We start from the raw sequence: 8,248 nt of genomic DNA, 5'->3' as shown, positions 1-8,248 counted from the left end.
AAAAAAAAAAAAAAAAGATGACCTGCTGCTCGACATGACAGGCTGGTAAGCAGTGGTCCTGAGGTTTGCACTTTACCTGGCTGTAGCTTTGTATTTTATGTCTATTTAGCCTGTAGTCACTTGAGATAGTTCAGGTCAAGAGCATTATGCCTTTTCTGCTCCACCTGGATGTTTAGATTTGAGGTTTTGCTTATGCAAATGACAGCATAGTGCTCAGTGTCCAATGTTCTAGCCTTTCTTAGATGCATAAGCCACTACTCCCACCAAGGGGTAGAGTCCATTTTCTCTCTTCTTGAACCTGGATTGGCACTGTGACTTGCTTTGACCAACAAAATGCGGAGGACCTGATGCTGTGCCTGTGTCCAGCCTAGTCCTTAAGAGACCCTGAAGCTTCTGGGTTTGCTTTCTTGAAAGCCGTGTAAAGGACCTCTCAGGAGGGTGAGAGACTATGAAGAAAGAGAGACACTCAGTCAGTCAGCCCCAGACCATTCCAGCCTCTCCCAGCTTAGATACCACACATGTGGGTTAAGCCATCTTTGGTTCTCTGGCCCGGTAGAGAACCAAACTGACACCACACAGAGAAAAGTTAAACCGCCCATGCTGAGCCCTGCCCAGATTCCAAAATTATAAGGAAGTAAATGACTGTGGCTTTAAGCCACTAGTTTTTGGGGTAGTTTGTTATGCGATGATTGATAACTGAGACAAGCATGGTATTACCTTATTTAATTATCATGACAACCATTGCAGTGCCCAGCCTCACTGACTCAGTGCAGATAATTTACCCTTCACTTTGAGTATGCATGATCTGGACTAACATTGAGGAAGCTGAGGGCTTTATAGATGAGGAAACTAATACAGGAAGGCTAGCTCACTTGTCTAAGGCCATGCATGTAGCAGTCGTGGAGGTGGGTTTCAAATACTGGCTCCAGTGTCCTTGCTAGTAACCACTGTGCTTCATCACTTAGATTCTCTCAGCTTCTTCAGGGGTGCCTGTACCTTCTGTGCCCTGAGTCATAGGCTTAGACCTGAGCCATAGTCGTAAGTTTGATTGTGTGGGCATTGGTTAGTTTCGGCCTGAAACAAGGCCACACTTTGCCTGCTCACTGTGGTCAGCCATCCACTAGATACTATATTGCAGGGAAGTGGGGGGCAGGTACGAATGAGTGTCTTATGTGAACAATTTCCACCACTGGATAGGCCATCCAGAATCAGGGTCTGGCAGGGCATGTCCTTTTTATAATTGAAGAACTGTGCATTCCTCTAGGTAAAGGGGCTGTGATGGGCCTGAGGACGCAATGTCTCATCCACACACATGGGGGTCTCCTGAGACCCCACTTGAGCGTGCAGGTGAAGTGCAAGGTCACCTGGCATCTTTTTGAATGTACTGAATGTCTGGGGTTCGGAGCCAATATGACCACTGCTTGGCATGGGCCATGCATGAAGCAGCATTCTTCATCTTCCTATTCCTGTGAGGGAGGAATCATTAGTGGCATTTTGCTGATGATGAAATGGAAGGCTAAATTTGAGTCTCATTTGGTGCTGGACTTCTGTCTCTGACTCTACTTCCCAGGAGAGACCCCTGGAAGCTACCACGTGACAAAGTCTTCAGCTGTCAATGAGAAGGCTCTGGGCACCCTCCAGGGTTCTCAGAGCGCTCAGATATGTTCATTTATTGATTCACTTCTTCACCTCACACATCCATTACTCAGGAACTCAAGCTAGTGCTGGAGACAGTGCTGAGTAAGGCAGGCATACCAAGCTATTCCCAAGAAGCTTGCATTCTAGTGGCAGGAAATTGACTCCCAAAATGAAGACATGGAATGGAGTGAAGGTACCCCCACCCAATGTGTACAGGGTCCTTCCCGATAGGCAAAGCATCTTAGGTGCCAGCAATGGCAGGAATCAGGGGTGGACTTTTGGTAATGTTATCTATGCAATAGTATGCAAATGAATGTATGCTCCCTCCCTTTGCCTGCACGGATATAAATACATGCTCTAGGCTGGTATGAGTCCTCTGGCTGCCCCAGATCTAGGATACTCAGTGAAAAAGCAACAAAGTTTTTCTCCAGCAGGTGGAGTTCTGGAAAACTTCTGGTCTCTGTTACAGGAAGCTTGCAGTTCTGAGCCAAAACTCTGAGCCTGGAAGAGAGAGGCCTGCTAATTTACTTTGCTGATTTGTTTATTTATTCAGTATTTATTTGGCATCCAGAACTGTCCGAGAGTTTGTTGGTGATACCAAAATAGTCGTAATCCTATAAAAATAAAATTGTTTCAGGCTTCAGAGGGTTTATGATGCGGATGAGGAGCAGGACGTTCCCACGTCAAAGAGCTGGCAATGCTGCAAGCAGTGGGCAGAGTGGGGGGCGACAGGACAGATGGCGGGGCACAGTATTCTCAGAAGGCCATGCCTGTGTGTCCTGGCATTTGGGGTATTGGAGTTGGTGCAACTCCTGCTGGGACTAAAAGGGTGGGTAGGTCTCACAGAGGGGAGAGGCAAGCAAGAAAAAGGTCATTTCAGTGAGTCAAAGTATGGATGTAACAATAAGAAAGGAGGGGGGGGGCTGGTGGGAGTGGGGGGTCCAGAGAAGCCACTCATGATCTTGGAGTGTGGCGAAGAAAGGGGCTTCCGAGGTCCGTTGGTGTAACTCTCATTTGTCACTGGGAAAGGTATGGTATCAAGAGATTTCACAGGTTAGGGGGATCTGCACCGGGCTGAAACCCTCCTGCCTTGATGGCACCAGGCTGTAGTTTCCTCCTCCATGGGGTACTTATTAAGGAGCTGGGGTACCATTGGAGCCAGTCTGGGGTGGAAAAGCTACAGATAGCAAGCAGAGGCCATCGATTTAAATCCCAGAAGCGATAGGAAGTTACTGGATGTTTCTGAGCAGAGACTTAATATTATTATAACTTTAATATTAGAATGAAGTGGCCATCAGTGTTGAAAATTCCCCAACAGGCATTTTTCTGCCTCAGACCCACTGCATCATTACCCTGTCACCTGAGAGTTGTCTTTTTTTACCCTCCTCCTTTGGGACGAGCAGCCTCAATTTCTCTACTGCCCTCTCCCTCTTCAGGGTTTCCCCTAGGAATTGTAAATTTCTCATTTGTTTTTAATGCAGAGGAATTTCCTAATCAACTTTGTCTTTTTTATTTTCTACTTATTTTTATTTTTATATATTTGGGGGGTACAAATGCTTTTTTGTTGCATGAATATATTGTGTAGTGGTGAAATCTCAGCTTTTAATGTAACTATCACCCAAGAACATTGTATATTGTACCCAACCTTTGTGTCTTGAACTTGCTTTTGGAGTCTTACTCTTCATTCTCCGAAGCTTCACAAGCCATTTTCTCCAGAGTAAATGCAGAGTTCACTCCAAAAACATTTGGTAGAGTATTCTCCATCTTTACCTCTCTAGTCAGTATTGAAAGTCATGCCTGAATCGTTGTGTTGTTTATAAAATCTCTAGCAGGAAAAAGAACCCTACTTCCAAGATTGCTTTTCTTTAATCATCTGCCCAAGGAAGACTCTAACCTGTAATTTTGCCAGGAAATCTTAGACTTGAAAATCTTTGGGGACAGCAATCAGAAATGAGTTGGTAAGATGGTATATTAGTCTGTTCTCACACTGCTAATAAAGACATACCTGAGACTGCGTACTTTATAAAGGAAAGAGGCTTAATTGACTCACAGTTCCACATGGCTGAGGAAGACTCACACTCATATCAGAAGGCACAAGTCGCATCTAACATGGCAGAAGACAAGAGAGAAAATAAGAGTCAAGTGATAGGGGAAACCCTTAATAAATCTATCAGATCTTTTGAGACTTATTTACTACCATGAGAACAGTATGGGGGAAACCGCCCCCATGGTTGAATTCTTTCCCACCGGGCCCCTCTCACAATATGTGGGAATTATGGGAGCTACAATTCAAGGTGAGATTTGGGTGGGGACACAGCCAAACCATATCAGATGAGGAATGAGAACTTGCCTTGAGTAAAAGTGTAGACTCTTGTTGTGGGGCCCCACCATACTTTCTAAACCATAGGTTGGATGTTGGTTTAGTGTGGTGTGTGAGTTGGTTGATACTGCAAAAGTGTGGGATAGGATATGGAAAGGGGGCGCTGAGTTTGGCAGAGGTGTGTGTGTGTGTGTGTGTGTGTGTGTGTGTGTGTGTGTGAGATCTTTTGAGTCTCTGAATACACAGGCCTGCCAGAATTTCCAGTCAGCAAGAGTGACTTCAAAAGTAAAGAGGTACTTGAGTCTTGCTTAGCAATCAGAAGATGAAAATCCTTATAGAAAATTTTTGTCCTTGTCACCTCCCTGTCTATAGTGGGAAGAACATTGGTTCTGGCAAAATTTTGCTCACTCTGTAGAAGTGTTAGTTTAATAACCTGCCTCCAAGCTTCCTTCTGAAGCCAAGAAGTTGAGTTTCACTATTATTTAATAAAGTTTCAAGGTAGTATTAAAAAAAAAAAAAGGACATGTCTGTGCTGTTGGGTGAGGAAGGCTTATTTCCTCTTCTGTATTTATTTATTTTATTTTTTGCACATAGACACTGATCATAAAAAATAGCTCCAAGGTTGATAAAAACCATCCTTCCTCAGCCTGCTCAGAGAGTTACCCTTATTTCCAATTATCCAACTCACTGGCTGCTAAAGTATTGCTCCTTCAGTGCTACAGACAAGAGGAATTAGTTACAGAGGCAAATTGCTTTGTTGTGTTTCTTGCCTGAGCTATAATTCATGTGGAGGGGCATCCAGCATTGTGCTAGGATCCTTATTCAAAGTGCAAGCGTGCATGAAAGCTCTCTCCTACCTCAGGCACTGCTGGGTGAGCGGCCCATTTGTCACCCAACCCAGAGCTGACAAAACAGTCTCTCCATCATTCTTTGGTTCAGGTTCACTCACATTTTGATGAACCTCCATGACTTCTAATTATTTAACATTCCAGATAACATGGTTTCCCAAATGCTTTTGGAGCTAGGAGTACCTTGTAGGATGCAGTGCCCCACAGAATCAGAACATTTTTAAACGGCAGTGAATATTTGGAGTAAGTATCCTCTTCTCTGTTACTTGGATCTGGGTTTCAATCCTGTCTCTGCCACTTGTGGATTCTGTTGAATCTCTGTTTTATCATCTGCAAAAGACGGTTGATGCTTATTTGAGAGGTGAAACAGGGACTGAGTGAGATAGCACATGCAAATGGTGTTGCCTGGTGTCTGATCCCTAGGAAGCACTCAGCTAGTTTTCTTCTGTTGGTCAGGGAGACTCTTCAATTCACCTCTCGCTTACCGAGTGCCTACTGGATGCTAGACAGTGAGTGGGCTCCTGGGGATACAGAAACACATAAGATGCGGTCCCTGCTCTCTGGAGTCTCACAGCCTAGATTAGGCACTTTACAGTTTGTGGTAAACTGTTTAAACATATAGTGAGACTTCTACCTCTCCTGATCAGTTTGGCCCTTTGGAGAGCCTGCTTCCAGACAGAGCAGCACGATACAACTGAAAGCCAATTTAGCTTCCTCTCTGGTCAGTGCCTTTAGATCTTGATTTTGTCATCATCTTGCCATAGGAACTTTACTGGAATAAGTCCCTTTCCCATAGACAGCTCTAGAGTCTTGGAGACAGAGCCTTCAGAGCTTTGGAAGGCATGAAAGACAGCCAATCACAAGTGTTCAGTTATGCAAAATACTTTATATGTAGTCTAAACTGATTAGAAAAAAAAAACCCTTCAGGTCTAAAGTGCTGTCTAAATATTGAGCCTTTGGGAATCCAGGCATTTTGTGAGGTGGCACACTCTCTTGGTTTCCTACCTTATCTTGACTAATGCTGCTGTTTCGGCTCTAAGTGTTCTTGGTCCAAGGCTGGTTAGCTTGTGGGTGTGCAGCTTTTGATCTGTAAGACAGGCCAAGAAGCAACTTCTAGCTATAAAAATCTAACAGCCCAGACATGACAGCAACCTTCATTTCCTCAGATTGGACTGACTACCCAGCTTGAGGGTGGGTGTGTGAAGGGGGGTGGGAGGGAACCTAGTGTAGGTGTAGGCGTCTGAGTGTGATTCTCTGGAATCTTCAGAATGTCTGTACAGGATGGGCACTGGTCTGATTACAGGTGGAGGGGTGTGGGATGCCAGGGGTCTTGTCCCCATACTGCGTTTGCAGAGCAAGCCTACTCTTTTTACTTGGACTTCAAGTTTATTTGAAGGCAAGGGGTGCAGCTGGTTGAGATTATCCATACAACGAATAATGAATGAGGGCTGACTACGTGTCAGGCATTGTTCTAGGCATGGGCATGCATTGTGAATGAAGCAAGGTCCCAGTTCTCATGGAGTTATCTTATGGAGATGCTCAAGGACCCCCACCAGCCCTTTCTCCTTTAACTAGTTTTTACTTTCTAGCATTGTTCTTTCCTGTTACACCATGACCATGTTTCCTGGGATACTCCAGAGGGGGAAATGAAGTGACCTAGTACTTCCCAAAATACACCTTTTCACACATGAACTGAGAGACTGGACAATAAGCAAGAAAGCAATCAGTCTGTAAAGGTAATGGAATGGAAACTACTATTTAGCCATATGAGAGAGGCAGGGGAATGAGATGAGCAATAACATAATACTGCATTATTACAGATATTCCTTGAAACAAAAAAGCAAAAACAATTTAGGCAAAGTTGTCTGCAGCATTTTACTGGCTTGATGTTGTTTTTTAAGCAGGCTCTTTTGAGTCATGAAGAAAGGAGGCCAGGAAGCATATTATTACCTAAGCTTCTTGAAAAAAGCTTAACTACTGTCAGCGGCGATGATTTCTTGTGCCTTTTGACCTTGATTTTGGCAGTAACTTGCTGTGTGGGAACCCGAATCTTTCCCTATGGATGGCCACTGGAATCTTGGGGCCTGAGACCTCAAGCTGATAATGCGTGAAAGACTCAGCAGCTAACTGCTCTAGGGACTTAAAAGTAGACACCAGCTTTCCTTTGATGAGATAGACAAGTATTTGTGCCTGATATGGGCTGGCGGTGGTGGGGGTTCTCTTTCACAAGTAATTACAGCCTCAGCTAGCTTGGGTCATAGATGTCCTATAATTAATTTTGTTGGGAATAGTTTCTAGGGTTCATATGACTGGGTAGGTAGACGATTTCCTTCTCTATCCTCTTCTTTCTAACCTCCTTCCTGTGTCCCTCTTCTACTCTCAAAAAGAAGCTCACATTTTCACATGGCCCCTGAGATGTGTTCACACCATCTCCAGAGGGCTGAGTCTCAGGTGTTCACATGAAAACCTGCTCATGAAAGGCCCCTGTTTTAGCTTGATTCTCTTCCCTGGCCCACTTTCCCCTCCTTTAATGGAGCTTCCTGGAATTTCTTTCCAAGTAACCTACTAACCTACTTATTCTCATATCTTTGTCTGGGGGTCTGCTTTGGGGGTAACCCAAGCTTAAACCTACAGATCTGAACACAGAGGGCCGCACACTTTACCCACTTTTTGATACCTTCCTTTTCCTAATTATCAAAATATCACGGGGGTTGTTTAATGCCATTCTGTGTGTGTGTTTATTTAGAGTTCCATTGTAGGGCACCCACACGTTTAAACCTCTGTAGAACTTTGTATTTCATGTTTTAAATAAGTCATTTAGAATAGAGCTTATTTTTTAGTTTCTTGAATCAGAAATTCTTGTGGCCCTGGACTAGGCCCTGGGATGTAGAAACACATACCCAAACACCAGGCTCTGGGTCATCCAGGCCTGGATTCAATTCAGCTGTGTGTCACTCTAATTGCATGATCTTGGACAGGTTACTAAAGCTCCTTGAGCCTCACTTTCCTCTCTGTGAAATGGGAAGAGCAAAGCCTCCCTACCTCAAAGCCTAAAAATGAGACAATGATTATAGAATCCCGGACCCGTGATAATAATATTCTCAGGAACAGAGATCCCCATCCCAACCTCCTACCTCAATCCTCATGAGCTTCCCAATATGTTGTAGCATCTGTCACCTTGCTGTGTAGTTGATAAATCTATCTGGACTGTTATGGGGCACAAAGGAAGGACAGTGGAAGAGTTTGGCTGCAGCTAAAAGCATGGAGCAGGGCATCTCAGACGAGGTGACATTGGAACTGGGTCTTAAAGAGTGACTAGGATTTCACTAAGAGAAGGAAGAAGGAAGGAAAGACTTTTTGGTCATTGTTGATAAGAGGGTCACAATATCCAGCCAAACTAAGTTTCATAAGTGAAGGAGAAATAAAATCCTTTACAGACAAG

This window comes from Cebus imitator, unplaced genomic scaffold (assembly GCF_001604975.1).
Source record: "Cebus imitator isolate Cc_AM_T3 unplaced genomic scaffold, Cebus_imitator-1.0 Scaffold259, whole genome shotgun sequence".
In the NCBI taxonomy this organism is placed as follows: domain Eukaryota; kingdom Metazoa; phylum Chordata; class Mammalia; order Primates; family Cebidae; genus Cebus; species Cebus imitator.
This window is presented reverse-complemented; position numbering follows the sequence as displayed.